General features: G+C 39.9%; 1 protein-coding gene across 2 annotated transcripts in view; it reads left to right on the top strand.

Annotated features, from left to right (window-relative positions):
- Window positions 1–4,854: 4,854 nt before the first annotated feature.
- WDR7 (WD repeat domain 7) overlaps window positions 4,855–20,092 on the top strand; it is a 301,626-nt gene continuing 286,388 nt past the window's right edge. Inside the window, exon 1 of one of the 2 annotated variants that reach the window (XM_081078981.1) lies at window positions 4,855–5,139. The gene's annotated coding sequence lies outside the window, so the exon portion shown is untranslated. The remainder of the gene's footprint in view (window positions 5,140–20,092) is intronic. The other variant, XM_081078980.1, reaches the window with a different exon arrangement.

Below are 20,092 nucleotides of genomic sequence, written 5' to 3'. Positions count from 1 at the left end.
TTTTATTTGAAAAACTTCAAGTGGATAGAATAGAGGAAGGAGGAGGAGAGAAAAAGGAGGAGGAGGAGGAGAAGAAGAAGAGGAGGAAGAGGGAGAAGGAGGTGGTACAGTGACAAGAAGCGTAGGTACTCCTTCTTGGTAGTCATTGAGTGGGGAACTCCCCAAGAAGAGTGTGCTCTAACTGACTTCACCTTGCTCAGGCATTCACCAGGTGCCACGCTAGAAATAGGTAACCTTGCTGGAAATCTGAAGTGACCCCGAGGAAGCTACTAGCAGGGGCAGTGAGCAAACCACTCTTCCTGAAGCTGGGAAATGGTTTTTTCTGGAAGGGGAATCTGGGTAGTGCACCTATGTGCATTCCACAGTCCACCGTTTGTAGCACATGGATCCTCGTCTTTCACACAGGTTAGGGGAGCAACTCTTCCTCTCGTCCTGATAGGAAACAGAAGAGGGAGTTACTGGGACAAACCACAGCCCCTGTTGCTGCAGCTGGCGACAGGGCCACAGGTGGCATTCATCATCTTTTCCTTTACTATCCTAATTTCCCCTTGCTGATCTTGGTAGCTTGCTGAGAGGCCCCCAAACCCTCATTTGTGAGGAGCTTGAGCACCCCCAATCTTATCACCTTCACTCCTTCCTAGATGTTATGAGTGTGGAGCAAATTGGGATATTTCTAGAAAAAGACATCCTGTTACTTAGAAAGAAATGATGTGATTCAGTGGAGTCATGAGATAGGAAAAAAAGAGAAGTCTCAACAGTTGATGTTTATGTCATGTGAGAAAGTACTAAGGGAAGCTCTTAAATAGTTTTAACCATACAAAACCTTACAACGAACACTTATTAAACTACTCTTCTGCAACATGATAAAGTGTGAGAACTCTCAATGCTAATGTGAAGCCCCTAACCATGACATGACTTAGGGGAATGAGTTCACTAAAGAAAGGAGAGAATTAGCAAAGTACTGGCACTGGGGGTGGGGATGGGGGAGGGAAACAGCACACACAGATTTATAATTTCGATGAGGAAAAAATAACACCATACATGAAACAATCCGAAAATTACGGCAATAATGAGGTCATTGTTAAACCACTGAGCAGTGTGATAATCCCCCTTTTATAAAATTTGTAAAATGGAGACACGACTCTTCCTTGCCTTTCGGAGAACTAACTTGGAATTTAGAAAGTCCAGGCAGTATTGGGGTGTTAGAGGGTAATTGCTACTAAATTCTGAAGACAGAGTGGTGCTTAAATCTCTTTAATGCTTATGGCTTCAAAGGTAGCTTATTGAAATTCTTGACCCTTAGCCCATGGGTCTCATATATGATTCTGTTCTGGTGGCAACCATACATTTCTAGTTAAAACAACAGTGACATCTTGTCTCCTTGTCACTCTGTCTTTTCCACCTAAATTTACACGATGCATTTCTGCCAGATTAATATTTGTGTCTGACACACCCTACGGTGACCACCCAATGAGTCACACTCTGTATAATTCTCGCTCCTTGAGTGTAGGTGAAACCAGTGACTTGCTTCTAGCCAATAGAATATGATAAAGGTGATGGACTGTCACTCCCTTGATAAGTTTACTATCTATCTCTAACTGTATGTGTCTATATCACCTATATCTATAGCTATGTGATTCCATCTTTCTTGTGCTCAGTAGAGAGATTCTCTTTGCTGGTTTTGAAGAAGTAAGCTGCCATGTAGTGAGAGGACCTTTGGTAAGGCCCAGTTGGCAAGGCACTGTGGGTGGCCTGTAGCACCTGAGGTCCAAGCCCATACATAGTCATACAGTCACAGGAAATGAATGAGCCTAATAAGTTTGGAATCAGACTCTTCCCCAGTCAAGCCTCCAGATGAGAATGCGTCTGCCTGACACCTCAGGTGTAGTCTGTGTGAGCATGTGCAGAGGACCCAGGTAAGCTGTGCCTGACCTCCTTTCCCCTGGAAACTGAGGCAAAAAATACATGTTGCTTTAAGCCACTCAATTTGTGGTAATTTGTTATACAGCAATAACAACAAATACAGTCCTGGTAGGAAAGGCAGCACTCTATGTGTTGGTCAAAAGGCTTCAGTGGGTTTTCACTGCCTTTGTAAAGTCCAGAAAAGTTATAAGGACATTCAAGGCCTTCCGTTATCTCATCTTATTCTATTTTTCCCGTGTTACTTTTTATTACCAGGTCTAGGCCCAATCTGATAAAGACTGTATCAACCTAAAAGAGAGCTCCAGGGCAAAGATTGCCTGTTGAAGGGGTCCCTCATGCAGCAGAAATAGCTAAATCCTAATTCCATAGTCTCCCATTACATCGACCTCATGTCCCCTGTATATCCCCCTCTCCCAATTTAACATTCTGTTTATTGTATATTTCAACACTAGCAACAAAGTCATTTTCTTTTCCCAATTCTTCCTATTTCAAATCCTACCTATTTTTCTAAAATCAAATGCGATTATTCCTCCTTACCCCAACCTGGAAGTAATTCATCTCTTTTCTCCATTACTCCTTTTGTTGTGTATTTCTCATACTGCACTGTTATAGCCACAAATCTTAGTAGACATTTGTCATTCTTTTTAGCTGCCCAGCATCCAACACACTTTCCAATGTTTAGGGAATTCCCTATTTTGTGAGTCTTGGTGGGAAACAGAATCTGACTTCCTCTATAGAAGCTAAACATGCCAAATGCTCACTTTCTCAGCTTTGCTTTCCGTTAAGGTTCAATAAATACACATTGAACTAAATTTATTGACTGTTTAAATCTTTTAAGGTTTTTGTATAATTCCTACAGATGAGAGGAATAAATAAATAATTCAAATAAATATACTCAGGATCGTCTTACTGAAGTTCTAAATCTTAATTTTCAGGAAAGTTATCCATGTAAAAAAGATATATGTTTATAAAAATGGGTGAATTTTTCTGAACCAGAAGCATTTTATTCACTATTTGAATATTTATTTTACACACACACCCACGTAGACTCTGGCAGTAAATTTTGTAAACTTTGGTAGAGGGCGTCCAAAGTGCTAAAAGTCTGAAAGCTTGTCATTAATATTCCTGTTAACCTTTGTATTCCTAGGAAGGTATTTGAAGCCTAGTAAGTGTTCAGTTAGTATGTGTTGAATACAAGAGTCAACTTTACCTAGGAAAGATAACTTATAGATTTCATTTACAAACAAAAAAAGCTTTAATGTAAACTAAGATTATCCTGTGGTAACCACTCAGTATTCCTACATTTCCAAAAAGTTCTTACAAGTTATAAAGGGGATTATTTATGTGAGTAACATCTTAAATGTGTTCATCACAGCAGATGCAGTAGGTATATTGATCCCACCCAGCAAGCCCACAAATTAATTTCTTCTGTTTAACACAACTTCCCTGTTCTTCTCCCCCAACTCATGTGTTTGCAAGGAAGTTAGTCAAAAGTAAAACAAAATCATAGAATTTCAATGTGCAGTATAAGACATTTTCAGAATTATTAACTTTCGAGTGTTCTATTGACTTCAGTGGTCAACATTACTATTTAGTTTTTCTCATATGGTGGGAAGCAGAGCTGATCTCTACAAATGAACAGAAACTGCAAACAAGAAACCACACCTGAAGGCCTAAAGTGTGCTAAATGGCCTAATGAAAGAAAAGGGGGTATGCCAATCAGGACACTGACGGGTGTGTAATGTCTAAGCTGGGGAAAAGAGGATTGAAAAGTTTGCCATTTGCAGGAATAAGAAATTGTTGACTTACAATAATAAATTGTCCAATATTAAATGAAGCCTTTTGCCCAAACCAACACTTCTCTTTTGGCAAATTAGCAAGGACATTATCCTGTCTGAAGCAGTTGTTTCTGCCCTGTTCTAATCCCCTAATTCTCTGATTCAGGCCTGTCCAGTAGTATTTTACTAACTGAAGGCTTGTTCCAAGAACCAGCATTAATAGCCATTACCTGGAAGGTTATTAGAAATGAAGAATCTCAGACCCCACTCCAGACCTACTGAATCAGAAACTTCATTTTGACAAGCTCTCCAGATGATTCAAATACACAGTTACTTTTGAGGACAACAATAAAAGTCTTACTTGTCCTATAAATCCATTAGTGAGATTATAAAGGAAAAACAAAGCCACGGAATGAAAAATCTTTCCTCTTTTTAACAGAACTGACCAGTGATCACCAGAATGGTACCAGTTTCCCTTGGCTACCATCCATTCATTTAATAAATATTTGGGAAGAAAATAGGCAGCAAGCATCATACGAAATTAACATTTGTTGAGCTCGTTTAATCTCCTAGAGATCCAGGTTATTATGCCTGTTTTGTATATGGGGAAATTGAGGGGAATGAAGAGAAGCAACATGTCCTAGATGACACTAACAGTGTGCAGTGGAGAAATCGGGATCCGAATACATGCCTCTCTGAATGCAGAGCTCACGCTCCACCACTCTTGCCGCCCACACAGAGAGTGCACACTCATTCTCTTCTCTGCAGGACTGTTGCAGAAGGTCAGACTTCCTCTAGTCGAGTAGCAGAGTTCTATTCCTCTGTCTGGCCCCCTGTGAGGTGGGCAACAGCCAAATTTGGGGGTCACAAGGAAACTGTAACCAAATTCCAGAGCTGACACTTTTCAGGCTCTTGCACTGAGTCGCGGCGGCAGACGAGTAACCTTGCAACATCCTGGTCACAAGGAACAAACACGTAGACTTGCCATTTCATGCTTTCCTCCATCTTGGTCCTCCCAGCATGAGCATTCGAGGCGAGAAGAGAGCCTAGACTACACTTCCCATAACCAAAATGGCAGCCGTGCACTCCTTGCCCACAGTTGACCCCTTCCCCTCCGTCCCGTCTCCATGGTGTCAGCCTCGGCCCGGCGTGTATGGAAACGTTGAGCATTTCCCTCCCCCTCATTTTTGCGACAGTTGCAGCGAAAGTCACGGCAGTTGAGGCTGGTGTCAGCTGATTTACTGCAGCCGCGGCGGTGGTGGCGGTAGCGGCATTCTGCATCCTCGGTGGGGAGACGAAGGCTGGGCTGGGGTTGTGATCCCAAAGATTGTTCCCACCCCACATCCTTCTTAGATACGTTCTTGCCTTGTGCTCCTTTGCGGGGGCGTCCACGAGGGTCCGACAGACAACATCACGGCATGAGATGAAGCTGTGACAGGTAGGAGGCTTTAGAGCTTCCCAGGGGGATCTCCAGCGCCAGACGTGCCCCCAGCTTGGAGGGCGGGGGGCCGGCGGGCCGAGGGTCACAGCCCGCTTCCTCGGGTGGCGGCGTCAGCTGTCAGATCTCCGCTGCTGGCAGCGCTGTTCTGTGCCGCGCCTTCAGATGCAGGCCCACAGCCAGTTTCCTTTGCTAGGAGCGTAGGTCCTGCCAGGGGGCTTTGGGGCTCCCTGGCCTGGTAAGTGACATTTGCTTTTGGTGACCGTGGCTTTGATCTTGAGATGGGACCGCCCTGTCTCAGTGGCAATGGAAACAGGGTGAGCTGGTTAGTGATGATGGGTGGGTGCTTCTTGACTGTTTTCTGGTAATGTGCTTGCTTTTGGGGTCCACACGGTCTCTCCTGACCTGTTGGTACTCCTCTTTAGTTTGCCGTGGCCGGAGGTATCGAGCCGTCTGTTCGCACTTCACCTTGCAATGCCACCTGCCCCATTCTCATCCCCTTGCTCTGGCCTTGGTGTAAGAGGACATCTGCTACTCCAGCTCACTAATGGAACCCAGCGTTCTGGAGCCACATGCTGGGAGTCAACGCTACCCTATCTTTGATTCAGAAATTGCGTTTTATGTTTTGACTCACTTGCTATGTCAGTTTCTCAGGTGCTAGGCAGAATTTGCTGATTGTTAGGGTTTGAAACAATGGCAGCTACAGTTGCCCGGAAGACGGCGGTGGTAGTGTTGATGCTCTTGGTGTTAGGATTCAGTGAGAGCTACAGCTTGCTTTCACAGTAACATTTGCCACCAGCCAAGAAAGACAAGCTACGACTCTTTCAGACGTTTATTGCGTAGGACTTTATGGACAAAATGGGAAGAATCACCGGTTGTATGAGAAATTGACTGAGTTTTTGAAATTTTGTTACCCACGCACAAATTTTCTTGCTTTATATAAGCAGCTTGTGACAGGAGGGAGTGGAGCACAGTTAAAAAGTAGAAATAATGTGTTGAAATGCCTTTATTAGTACAAAGAATCAAAAACTGCCTTGATTTCATCCAAAATAACAGGTCATAGTTATTTCAAATTGGGAAAATGAAACAATATAAATAGATAGTAAATGCCTTGTTAATTTCAGTTAGTGATTATGATAGAGAAATTCATTTGTTTAAATGTCTATTTTTATTTTTTAAATGCTCCAGAACCCTACTTAATAGCAAAACTAGAGTAGAACTTTATTATTTCTTGTTGCCACCTGTAGCTAGGTTTTAAAAGGTCTTGATAATTAATCAAAGGGAGTGGGCTTTGTCTTATTTGAGTATTACTGTAGGAGCTTAAATTTTGACATAATGAGCCTGTGTCTTACAATTTCCTTTTATTTTTATCTTAGATATAAGTTCTGTTTTGAAACAAAGGAAATGGGGTAGTTTATCTATGTAATAGGCTCAGCACTGAAAACTTTAAAAGTAGTGAGCTGGTTTTTTGCCTTTGTCAAGGGAAAGGTTGGATGACATTTAACTTTAGTGATGTGCTCTGTGTTACGTGTGAGTCCTTAAAGTTTATTTGGGCGTCAGGTGCAGAGGATGGAGTTAATCTCAATTCAATGATCATCATTGGGCTGTCCTGTTTTTGTTCTTTGTTTTCATTCATTGTTTTTTATTTCCAATTCCCTCTCAGTTCCCTTACCCATCAATCCATAAACAACCATTCTAACATGTGTGATGTGTATCCTTCTCTTTGTATGTGTTATTAATTGTATATTGTTTTGGGTGCCCACATTTTTAATTTATAGAGATATCTTGCTATATATCTCATGAACAATTTTTTCTCTCCCTACTGTTGTTTTAAAGATCTATTTGTGTCTCAGTCTATTGCTTCTAACTCCTGCACAGTGTTTCAGAACGTATATCTACTACATTTTATGTCTACTCTATTTATGGATACCCATATTACCTCCATTTTCGTACCATTATGACAGTGCTATGATAAACATACCTTTCAGACCTCTATGATGCTTTCTTTAGGATTTAGATCCAGTGTCGTGTGGGGTGGCCTGCGACGTCTCTGCTCCCGCTCCCCACATAAGAACGCAGGATATGGCTAGGCCAAAAAGGAACACCCACGGAGCCATAGGTAGGGGAGTCATACCACTATGGTCTCACTGGAGGCTGGGTTCACACGACGTGTGACCTGCTGTCCGCTTTGCTGCCAACCGACCGACTCTCCTCCACTCTCCTCCACTCTCTTTGACTCCCCAACGTAGCCGCTGCAGTTATATTAGTGGCCAGTGGCTCAATGGTTACAGCAATTAGCCACAGCTGACCGCCATCTACTACCCGAGCCAGCACCTCTCCACATGAGGCCGAGAGCCTGGAAACTGCTCCCTGGGGCTCTGTCCCCACATCCAGGAATGTGATTTCTGGATCATAGGGTATTCATATACATGTTTTATCGAAGGACTGCCCGATTGTGTTCCAGAACAAGCTGTAATGGTCTACACTCCTGCAGGCAGTTCATGAGCGTTTCTATAACCTTATATCCCAACCAGACTACAAGATAACAAAGTGAAAACTCATTTTAAATTGCATTTCACTATGCCTAATGAGAGTGAACATTTCTTCATGTGCATTTTTTTTTATCTTTTTGTGTTTTCCCTTTTTAAAAATTGCCAGCTTATCCCTTGCCCCATTTTTAGTTCAAAGTTTCAGTCCTTTTCTTGTTGTTCGGCAGTTCCTTCTATTTCCTAGGTATTAGTCCTTTAAATTTTATAAATACATCCCTTCCTATTCTGTCATTTATTTATAACTTTTTTCATGATGTCCTTCATTGAACAGAAATCTTCAATTGTGATATCATCAAATTAAAATTTTTTTGCATTATGGTTTGTGTTTTGTTTAGGAACTCTTTCCCCATCTCTGTGTTACAAAATTTCTCTCCTATTGTATGTACTAACTTCATAGTTATCCTTTAAATTTTTAGGTCTTCAATACATCTATCTTTTTACAGTCATGCTCTGTGAAATGATGTTTCGGTCAATGGACCGTGTATCTATGGGTGGTCCCATAAGATTATGCAGCTGAAAAATTCCTATTGCCTAATGATATCATAGCCATCATATGTCACAGCTCAAGGCATTACATAAATACTTACCATTGAGTTATAATTGCCTACAGTATTCAGTACAGTAACATGTTGTGTAGGTTTGTAGCCTAGGAGCTGTGGGGGAACAGAATTTGTCACCTCAAAACATGTCTGTTTGGCATGTATTATTTTAGGATGGTTAATTTTAAGAAACAGACACAGAAGAAATTCTGAAAACCAAGGAGAAGTTACCTTTTGTAAAAGATGTTTACATTTGTAAGGGTTTCTCTCTTCCTGGAAGAGGGGCATGACCTTTTCTCCAGAAACTCTTATTAATGCAGAAGATAATGTTATTAAACCTGCATAACAGCCTTACCGTTATTTACTGTTGTTTTCCTGGTAACCTTCCATAACTGACTCCCCACTTTCACCATCTTTTCTCTTCTGAAGAGAAAACTGAAGGTGGTATTTTAGGTGGTGGCTTCAGCCATTTTGGCGGGTTACTCAGTTTTCATGGGTCTCTTCCATGTATACAGGAGGTATATGTGTTATTAAACTTTTGCTTGGTTTTCTGCTAATCTGTCTTTTATTACAGGGGTGTCTCAGCCAAGAACCAGAAGGATGGAGGGAAATTATTTTTCCTCACCCACACAGCAATATACCATATAGCCTAGGTGTGTAGTAGGCTAGAAGTTTGTGTAAATGCACTGTATGATGTTTACACATGATGAAATCACCTTAGGACTGTCCACAGATGGTTTTTGGCGCCAATTCAAGACCAGCAGGAATCCCCATGGGTGTGGTGGAAAAGGAAAGTTTATTCAGTGCAAACAGATCAATTGTGATACAGCACGGCTTAGAACAGCATAGCTGGGGAACAGCTCAATATTCGTTATAACTCAGTTATGAAGCTTCATGGCTATGGAACTGTATGGCTGTGAGGCTGCCCTGGAGCAAGATGGTTCTGCTCCACTCCAGCAAGACTTATTTGGTGTTTCAGGTCCCGCTATGGAAACACAGTCTTCAGTCTTTGGTGGAAAGGGAAAGTGCATTCTCTGAGCCAGAGGGGAGCTGACTTATAAAGAGAGAGGTCTCTATGCCTGGTCCCTGATTGGTCTGTCCTCATAAGAATGAGGACTCCAAGTCCTTGCAACTTGATTGGTCCAAAAAGCGCTGTCCTGATTGGTCATGATGGAGCTACTCTGATTGGTCATTGCAGATGCCAATGAGGATATAGCTGCACAGCTCTGATTGGCTAGGGAAAATCAGTTCTATTGGTTGAAATACAATTCCAGGAACTCCTTTATAAGGGCTGGCTGGGAAAGCAGGAACACAGTTCAGGCCGGCAGTTCGGTACGAGCTTCTCTCCCCGAAGTGCGGCTTGTGTGAGAGGACTCTGTTTAGAAATGGCTTCTAGGCTCTGTTTTTTTTCCTTTTCTTAATTGGAGTCCAGCTAGCCACTAGGTAGGCAGGAGCACTTCTTGGTAGGTACTGTTCTTTCTCAGGGTCCGCAAGATGCATTTTTCAGAACACATCCGTGTTGTTAAGCCGCACGTGACTATATATCACAAGGAAGAGATCCAGTTTTATTTTCCATGTAGTGTGCCAGTTTTCCCAGCATCCTTCGCTCCTTTCCCCACAGATTAGTGGTGTCACACTTGTATATTCTCATGTATACGCTGAATACTATCCTGTTCCTTTGGTTTATTTGCTCGTGCTCCGATACTATGGCTTTGTTTTCTTTCCCCCTACATGAATAATTCTTCCTATTTATTTTTTTTTTAGCTTTATTTTGAAATAATTGTAGATTCACGGGAAGTTCAAAAAATAGTACAGAGAGAGGTCTGGTTTCCCTCCATGTTTACATTTTATATCTCTTCACCCAGTTTCCCTCGATGATGACATTTTATACAACTACAACACACTAGCAAAGCCAAGAAACTGACATTGATACAAAATGCCTGTATATAGTTCTGCGCCGTACAGAACTGTTCCATCACCACGGAGCTCTCCTTCCTGCTGCCTCTTTCTGGTCACATCCGTCTCCCTTGAGCCCCTACTATCCCTAACCTCTGGTCACTAATCAATTTTCCATTTCTATAATTTTATTATAAGAATGTTATGTAAACGAAATTATACATCATGTGACTTTTTGAGATTGAGATTCATCCAAATTGTTGGATAAGACAAATTTTGAGTTTCATCCAAATTGTTGCATAAGTTGAGTATATTCCATGCCGTATATGTACCACAGTACATTCACCTGAACATAGGGCCAGTTCCCAGTTTTTGGCTATTACCAATAGAGCTTCTATGACGACTCCTGTACTTTTTTTGTGTAGATATAAATTTTCACATTTTCTAAAATAAATGCCTAGGAATGTGATTACTGGGTACTATGATAAGTGCATGTTTAGTTTTTGAAGAAACTGCCAAACTACTTTCTAGAGTGGCTGCACGATTTTACACTTCCACCAGCAGTGTATGAGAGGTGGAGTTTCTTTGCATCCTTGTCAGCATTTAGTATTATCACTATTTTTTAAAAAATTTAACTGTTCTAATATATGTGTAGTGATAGCTCATTGTGGTCATAATTTGCATTTCCCACATGGCAAGTGATGTTAAATATTGGTAGGACAAGTTCTCTATTTACCCGTTTTCAAAATTGGTTTGGCTATTTGTGAATTTTTACTCTTTTCTATGTATTTTAGAGCTAGAATTTCTGAAAACAGCACAACTAGAATTTTGATTTAGGATGTATTGAATTTACAGATTTATTTTAAGGAGAATTGACATCTTTATGATGTTAGGTCATCCTATCCAAGAGCATGGAATGGTCTTCCATTTATGACTGAGCAGAAAGAAATCTTTGATAGAAGAAAATACTACTCATTTATATATATATATATATATATATATATATATACATATATATATATATATATATATGTATATATATAGAACTTGTAGAATTAGGTCTGGAACTAGGTGCTGCCTTTATTCCTGGGTTTATCTGTTACATTTCTCTGTGACACTATTTGTTGGGATAGATAAACTTGATGATTAGAGTATGGGGTCAGTGAGGTTTATAAGTTCCATTTCCATTTTGTCCATTTCATTGTACTTTATGAAGAGTTAGTAATCTTAATATATATGAATGCCACTCGTGAGAGCTTATGTATGCCTTAGTGAAATCCTGTCATCAATAACTGGATGCCTTATGTTCCTACTATGATAGTGATGTTCACTTAGAAATTGAACTCTATGTATGTGGTCCATTTGTCTTGATTTGTATCTGACACTTGTAACTACTTTGTATTATAGATTAGCACACAAAGATTTTGTTGGAAGGAGAAGTCCTACATGATAACTGCATTCAGAAAATCCTTGTCCAAGTTGAATTTTTCTTTTCTATCAAAGAGCATATATACTATATTCATAAAATACTAAATATTTTAAGTAAAATTAGGCATCTTTTCCAAAATGTGCTGGTGATGTTTAATGAACATGTAGTTTATTTTTTTTCTTCACTGTGGTTTTGGGTTAGTGGGAGTTATGAAATGATGGACCAATAAAATGTTAGGGCACTGGTCAGTTCAGGGCAGAGAAAATCTCTGAAGTGCTAAATCTCTTTTTTGGAATAGAGAATTACTGGAAATATATGACTTTTTAACCACTGTCTCTCATTCAGCTTAGCAATTGTAGTTTATCAACTTTCCAGCTCATTCACGATACTTTGCTAGTGTTTAGCACGTAAATATTTCTCTCTGAATGTTTGCAGCTAGTATGTGTCTGTGATAACAGAGTATGCCAGTCACCTGTTCTCACATTCAAGTTATTTATTTGGCTGTCTTCCTTAAGGGCTCTCTTTAAAAAACAAAAAAACAACAACAACAACAAAAAAGAATTCAAATACAAACAAAAACCACCATTAGTGGGAGTAAAAAGTTCACAAGTTCACACTAATAAAATATCACTTTACTTAGTTTAAGAAACAGTTTTATGATTCATTGACAGGCTTAGTGAGTGTATAGTGATTAAAGTAAACCATGTCAGCTAATTTGTTTCATAAGTCCTAAGCAATGTCTTGCTGTGTATGGGTCACATATACAATAAAAGAGGCTGGAATGTAGGCACAACCTTTAGTTGGGGAGAAACAATTAGTGGGTTAATAGGAATTTGATTTAGGAGACATATTAATTATTGACATGATTATAGGAAAGTTGATAAGCAGTTCTGTGAAAAACAAAGTATGTAAAATCAAGATGTATTTTAAGTTGCTGATGGGTACAACTTTTTCTAAACTAAGGCAAACATACTTCATGCATTGCTTTGTTCATTTATTCAACAAATATTTGGGTGCCTCTTATGTGGCAGGAAACCTAGACCCTGGGAATATAGTTTAAAAAAACAAACAAACAAATCATCACCTTCATGAAGCTTATGTTCTAGTGGGAGAGACAAATGAGAACTAAGTGAAACATTTGGTATGTTCAATGATTGTTAAGTGCTCTGGAGGAATATAATAAAATACTGTTGGGATGGTGGATTTTGCAGTTTACGATGGTCAGGAAAGGCCTCACTGAGAAGAAGACATTTTGTTAGAGACCGGAACTGGCTGAGGGAGTGTGCCTGGAAGAAGTCTGAGGGACATTGTTCTGAAATGAGAATCTGCCCGCTGTCTTTGAAGAAAACCAAGAATCAGAGCAGATGGAGAGAGTAAACAAGGGAGAGCACAACAGCCTCGTTCGTACTGGTTAGGCAGTTGTGTGCAGTGTGGCTTTCACTCCTAGTGGGACAGGAAGCCACAGGAAATTTCTGCGTGGATGTGTGACACGGTGTGATTTTTCGTCCATTCGTTTGTTTAAATAGTATCACTCTCCATGCCATGTTGAGACTGTAAGGGAACAAGGGTGGAAACAGGGAGACCAGTTAGGAGGCTGTTGTGTTACCATTGGTGTGAGATGCTGGTGAGATGCAATCGGGAGGTTTTAGTGAAGACATCGAGGAGTCATTGTGTTCTGGATCTACTGGGAAGGCATAGGCAGTAGAGTTTTCTGATGGATTGGAATATGGAATGTACGTGTGAGGGAAGAATCAAAGATGATTCTGGGACTTTAGCCTGTGGAGCTATAAAGATGGAGCTGCCATGAACTGAAACAACAAAGTCTGTGGGGAAGAGCTGATTTGGGGAAGAAGACTCACTTTTGAACATGTCAAGTTTGTGAAGCTTATTAGCTCTCCAGATGGAGCTACTGAATAGGAAGTTGGATATGTGAGTTTGGAGTTCAGAAGAGAGCCCCAAGCCATACATTGGGGAATTGTTGATGTGCCTGTTGACATCTATAGATGGTATTTAAAGCTCTGAGGCTTGGTGATCATTGAAAGGAGGGAAGGCGTGTTGCTAGAGAAAGAAGTCCAACATTTAAAGGGAAACATAGGGAAAACAGACTGAAGCAGAGAGGTAGCAGGAAAGTGTGAAGATCTGGAGGCCAAGTGAAGAAGTGTTTTGAGGAAGAGGAAGTATGACCTATGCCAAATGCTGCTGGTAGGTCAACAAAGATGAGGATTAGGATTTGACATTGGATTTAGCAATGGGGAGGCCATTGGTGACCTGACGAGCAGTTTGTGACTGGCAGAACATTTTTCTGTAGTCTGTGTAGAAGGAGGAGGGGAATGTTACAAATGAGGACATTTTGACAGGGAAAGAGGTGACACAAATCCTCAAGGTTTACAGCTAGGAAATGGGGAAGCTGGGATCTTGCCTCGTCAGTGTGATTCTCAAATCTTCACGCTCAGCCAGCACAATTTACCGAACCCCAGAATATTGTGATGATTCAACTTCCAGTTTGAGAAAGCATGTTCGCTTCTTCTTCTGGGTAGTTTAATTTATGGCTAACGAGAAACTTCGGTGCTCAATTTAAAATGATGATGGCAATGTGAAGGAAAGAAGTAGAAATGATTGGAGGTGCAGGTGAGAATAGAAGTGGGTGGGGATAAAGTTGAAGTTAGTTCTACCACATGGGAATCTATTTTTCGTAAAATGCAAGGGCTTAGTGAGCATAGTTTGCTTTTAGCTTAATCAGTAACTCTTGAAACTGAGGCAGGTTGTTGATGGATAGAACATAAGTAGAAGAGTTCAGACATTCTAATGGCAGCTGCAGAAATTTTAAACATGACTCATGTGCCTCAAAATCTATGATTCATTTTAAGAATTGTGATTTATTTTTGACCAGATAGCTCTATAGTTCTTCAAAACCTCACTTCCATGCAATGAGGGCTGTTTTAGCAATAAGAAATAAGTGTATCTTCAGTTGCCATCTGCTCATTCCACATGTCCTTTTAAAACTGAATACTGGAACTTCCTTTTACAAAACAGTCCTAAAATGTCAAGTTCATTGGGAGTAGATTTCTTCCCACCCAAATAAGAAAGTATAATCTTGTCAATTTAATAACAAGGTTCGTGTTCAGAAGGTTGTGTGCCTCCCAACTCTTTATTTCCTTCTGGAAGTAAACCCTTTGTCCTGAAGAAGCAGTTCAGCAATTTCTTCAGACATTTTATGACCTAGCTCTCTCATTGCATTGTAATAAACGATCTTCATTATCTGATTCAATTTTTTTTCCAAGTTTTCAATAAAATGGTAGCAAAAGCACAAGCACAAAAATTCATAATCTTAATGATCACTTCCTTCATTACATCATACTATGAATTTGACTTGAACAAATGATATAATCCTGACAAATGATGTTGGAATGTTGTCTGAGAATTTGAGGAAATCTTCAAAAATGGTTCTTTCTTCTTTCATTGCTACTGTGGCGAGTACATGCAGCTATTTCATGTGTAATCCCTGCTTCTCATATTCCCCATCGGTAGATGGCTAGTGTAGGCTCACTGTTTTTCATATATGGCCATTCCCATGAGAGAATATTTGAGTTTGTTTTTGTCTGCACATCTCAGGAGGCCTGCATGGGGCACCGGAAGTACACAGACCAAGATGAAACTGACTCTCCTATGAAAATGCCTGTGTTCCTGGGATAGAAATATATCTTGCTTTTGCATTTGAGAGTTAGAAAAGCAATGTAGAGAAACTAACATTGATCTGATTCTAGATTTTTCATATATAATCTTAACTGTTTTATAGCTTTTAGAAATCACATGGGATACCAGTATCTCATGGGATGTGGTAGAATGGGATGGTCTTATCAGATATCACTCCATACGTTATTGATAGCTTTAAAGAAGAAAAAAGATCAATTTAAAAAAAAAATTAAATTTTTCCATAATAAAACGTTGGGGGCCGGTCCGGTGGCTCAGGCGGTTAGAGCTCCATGCTCCTAACTCCGAAATCTACCGGTTCGATTCCCACATGGGCCAGTGGGCTTTCAACCACAAGGTTGCTGGTTTAACTCTTCCAGTCCCGCAAGGGATGGTGGGCGGCGCCCCCTGTAACTAAGATTGAACATGGCACCTTGAGCTGAGCTGCCTCCCGAATAGCTCAGTTGGTTGGAATTTGTCCTCTCAACTGCAAGGTTGCCATTTCGACTCCCGCAAGGGATAGTGGGCTGCGCCTCCTGCAACTAGAAAACGGCAATGACCTGGAGCTGAGCTGCGCCCTCCATATGAACTGCACCCTCTACAACTAATATTGAAAGGACAACTTGACTGGGAAAAAAAGGCCTGGAATTACACACTGTTCCCCAATAAAGTCCTGTTCCCATTCCCCAATAAAATCTTTTAAAAAAAAAAGTTGGGGAGAGTCACAGGGGAAAAGCCTTCATCTTAGTCTTTTTAGTAAAAGAATAATCAAATGAGAAAAATATTCCAAATCTAATAAAAAACAGGGATGAAAGATCCTTCCTTGTCCCTTGCATTTTTCTTAGGGCTTCCTAGGCCTTCATATATCTAGGCAGAAGAAAGTTGAAAAAATACGAAGAAGATAACTGTGGAAAATACGCTGTACGAAAAACCAAAGGGAGGGTTGAGGATGACCAAGTGATCAGCCGTGTCTAACAGACAGCTATAGAAGACCGTAAGCAGTGAATAAGCTGGTGGGATTTGGAAAGAATAGGTAGTAGCAACAGCCCGTTAGTTGCAAAGCATCCTCTTTCCTCCCCTCTTTCCTAAGGCATTCTTTCTCTCCGCAATACTGGCGAGTTCTGCCTTGGATTGTCATGTTAGAGAAATCGCTGACCTCTTCTTGTAGAGGGAGACCTTGAGTGTCCTTAGATTAGCTTTGTTTGAGGATAGAGACTATATTACATGAGACCTTTTGTACTAAGGAACTGGAAATGTTGATTGTGATTAGAATGACGGGGAGAGAGAAGGCGAGTGGGAGAGGGGATGAGCGAGAATGAGAGAGGGAGACCTTGATACTAGATTTACAAGCAGCGGCCAGTAACAGGCGAAGGGGTTTTGAACGAAAATGAGATGTGAACATGTTTGAAGGACAAAGGCTAATTTAGGAGAAAGAGATTAACATGGTAGATGGTGAGAGGATAATTAAGAGAAATCCTTTAAAGGGTCCAGGAGGAGTTAGATTTAGCAAAAAAGAGGAGATAGTTCTTCTCAGAAATATCTTGCTTGCCACACAGTGAGAGCATAATAAATGCTAATTGTTATTCTGTGTTCTTTCATTCAGATTCAGTAAATACATATTGACCGCTCGTAAAACAACCATTCTAGGTGCTGGTAAGCCAGTGGACTGTGGTTTGCTTGAGAATAATTAAATAACAAAGGTGGTGGGTTTACATAGGTGATCTGTCCGGTTTTACCCTTGAGGAGGAACACAGATTTTAGTGGAGTGGACGAATTGCTAAGCAAATAACTACACACAGGTAATGAGTGTTGTGCACCGGCACATAGAAAATGTAGCGAAATGACGGTTGCAGGATTAGGGGTTTGGGGCAGGGAACTCAGAGCTTGGAGGAGCTAGCATCTGAAAAGATTATAGGTGAAAGATGGATTCTTAAGGTTAAATGTTTTTTGAAAACTTCATGTTGTGTGTGTATGTGCATATTTAAAACAAAAGAATCTAGTGAATCAGGGCCATTTTATTAATTCTTTTATTTATTAAACTGTCTTTTTAATATAATGAAATATTCAAAGGTGGGGGAGAAAGCTTAAGACCAGAGGACTTCTCTTGAGAATTAGCATTCCTGCTCAATCTAGTCTCACAGTCATTGCTATTGGGGTGCTGTTGTTGTTTTGGGATTTGGTATCATTAAAGAATTATTCTAACCATTGTATGTGTCTGTGTACATATAAAACCCCCTTTTAAAACCCAGAACAGTAGTGTATTTTACACACTATACTGCACCTTTCTCTCCCACTGTATGTCTTGGACATTATTTCATATTTCATACTGCAACGTTCCATTGTATGGCTCTGTCATAATTTATTTAACTAATCCCTGATTGATGGACATAAAATTTTTTCCACATACCCTTTACCAATTAGAGAAATTTTCAAACATATACGAGGTGTGATCAAAAAATACAATGAATGTTTAAATAAAAAGTATTTATTACAGTATAAGACATATTGCCATTCACTCCCCTCAAAATATTCCCCCTCGCTTTGAACACACTTATCCCATCATTCTTGCCACTTTCTGAAGCAGTGCTGGAAGTCCTTCCTTCCTTCTTTGTTCCTTCCTTCCTTCCTTCCTACCTTCCTTCTTTCCTTCTTTCTTTCCTTCCTTCTTTTTATCTAAGTTATAGTGATATATTCACATCATGAATAGATTCAAATAGATCTAGAAAACTTTATTACACAAAAAGGCATGAAGAGAGAAAAAAATGTGTGGAAAGCCCAAGGGCTATAGCGTAATGATTGAGGATTATGTGGAGTTTAGGTAATTCATTGGACATCCATTGGTTTGGTTATAGGTGACAAGTACCACAGAAGGCAGAGGCTGGGTATCTTAGTTTAAGGTAAATTAATTAGGCTCTAAAATTATCCAGGTTATTACATAAATTCCAGTGACTGAATTATATAAAGCATCTTCCAGATCATGTTTACTTATAATGAAGTTTTCTTCAGTAGATGTTCAAGAAATTCTGGTTGCTCAATTAATACACCATAACCAGATTTCTAGGTTTTAAAGAATTAATTAACACTCATTTAAATATTTAATAAAAACAATATTAAAAATAACATATACTTTCCTTTATTTAGAAATTCAAGTTAGGATCATACAGTCAGTTTTTCAAGTTTTTATGAGTGGAATATATCATATATGCTAAAGGGAATTAAAAGCTTTTAAGAAAAATTGGTATCTATGACCTGAAAATAATTTGTTTTAATGGAAAACGTGTTAATGTACCTTAACAAAGTCAAAATACATGTAGTTTTTCAAAACTAAGACTGTGTTCATTCATTATTAGCTATATATCCAATGTAATATATATGACATTTCATTATACATACTTCATAGTGTTTCTTCTTCTTTGCTGGTGAACAAGTAGGTTAGCATTCTCTAAGGAGAGAACAAACTTTATGTTTTCTAGCAGAAAAGTGTTATTCTCTCAGGAAAGTGATAGGAAGAATTCAAAACCTTTCAGGAGATAGCCACAAAATTAATTTTCTATTTGATTTCTTTTGTTAAGTATTAATTTTGCCTGGTTAACCTTGTAAGACCAAGTTACATTGATTTGTACAACATAACTTGTATACACTGAATAAGAGTGAAATACATTGAAACAAGAGTGGTGAAATCTCATTAAAAAGTCAAACATACTACTTTGGCCTTGAAGCCCTTTAAGAATTAACATTGGATTTAGAATGAACTTTTTCATTTTTAATTTTATTGGGGAATATTAGGGAACAGTGTGTTTCCCCAGGGCCCATCAGCTCCAAGTCATTGTCCTTCAATCTAGTTGTGGAGGGTGCAGCTCAGCTCCAAGTCCAGTCACCGTTTTCAATCTTTAGTTGCAGGGGGCACTGCCCACCATCCCATGCAGGAATTGAACTGGCAACCTTGTTGTTGAGAGCTCGCGCTCTAACCAACCAACTGAGCCATCCCGCCACCCCTCCGGAAGCTAGTTGTCCTCAATCTAGTTGTGGAGGGCACAGCTCACTGGTCCATGTGGGAATCGAACCGGCAACCTGTTGTTCAGAGCGTGCGCTCTAACCAACTGAGCCATCTGGCCGCCTTTAGAATGTACTTATGCGCCAGTAATGTTTCATCAAAACTAGAGGGCTCAGTGCTTCCCAAATTGATACATGAATTTGATGCAGCTCTAGTCACAATTTCAGCAGGCTTTTCTGCAGAAATTTACAAGTTGATTTTAAAATTTGTATAGAAATTAAGAGGACCTAGAATACCAAAGGAATCGGAAAGTAAGAACTAGCACATTTCCATGCTGAAAGGAAATATCACTGTGTTCCTTTGGGGTATAAGTTCCTTGAATTCTTTTGTAAATTAGGCAGGACTGGCTTTTATATGTTGGATGTGTATAAAACTTAAATATACACACATTATGCAGCGGCCCACCTAACCCATCTAACTCAAATTCATGTTTCACTTGTTGACTGACCAATGATGGATTTTCGTTGCCTTCTGCCAGTGTATGAAGGGGCCTGGCCACAGGGTGGTGGTAGTGTTTGTTTCCCTATCCTGTAATCACTCCCAACAAAGTTGCTCCTCTCACTTGTAGGGGCCTTAAGCTTTTTCCTTTATGGTAATTTCTTATTCCTCTTACCACTTCATGTATGCCAGGGATATTTTTCTTACAGACTTCGGGGGTGTAGTGCATTTGAATGTGCAGTTAGGAACATTGTACCTTTACATGTAACAAAACTCAAAAACCATGGCCTTAAACAAGTAGGAAATTTAGTGTCCCATCCCCTCACCCCCGCATAACAGGAAGTCTAGTCTAGGGTTA

Source organism: Rhinolophus hipposideros (assembly GCF_964194185.1).
Source record: "Rhinolophus hipposideros genome assembly, chromosome: 17".
Taxonomy (NCBI): Eukaryota; Metazoa; Chordata; class Mammalia; order Chiroptera; family Rhinolophidae; genus Rhinolophus; species Rhinolophus hipposideros.
The sequence above is the reverse complement of the archived record's forward strand: the minus strand, read 5'-3'. Positions and strand labels throughout refer to the sequence as shown.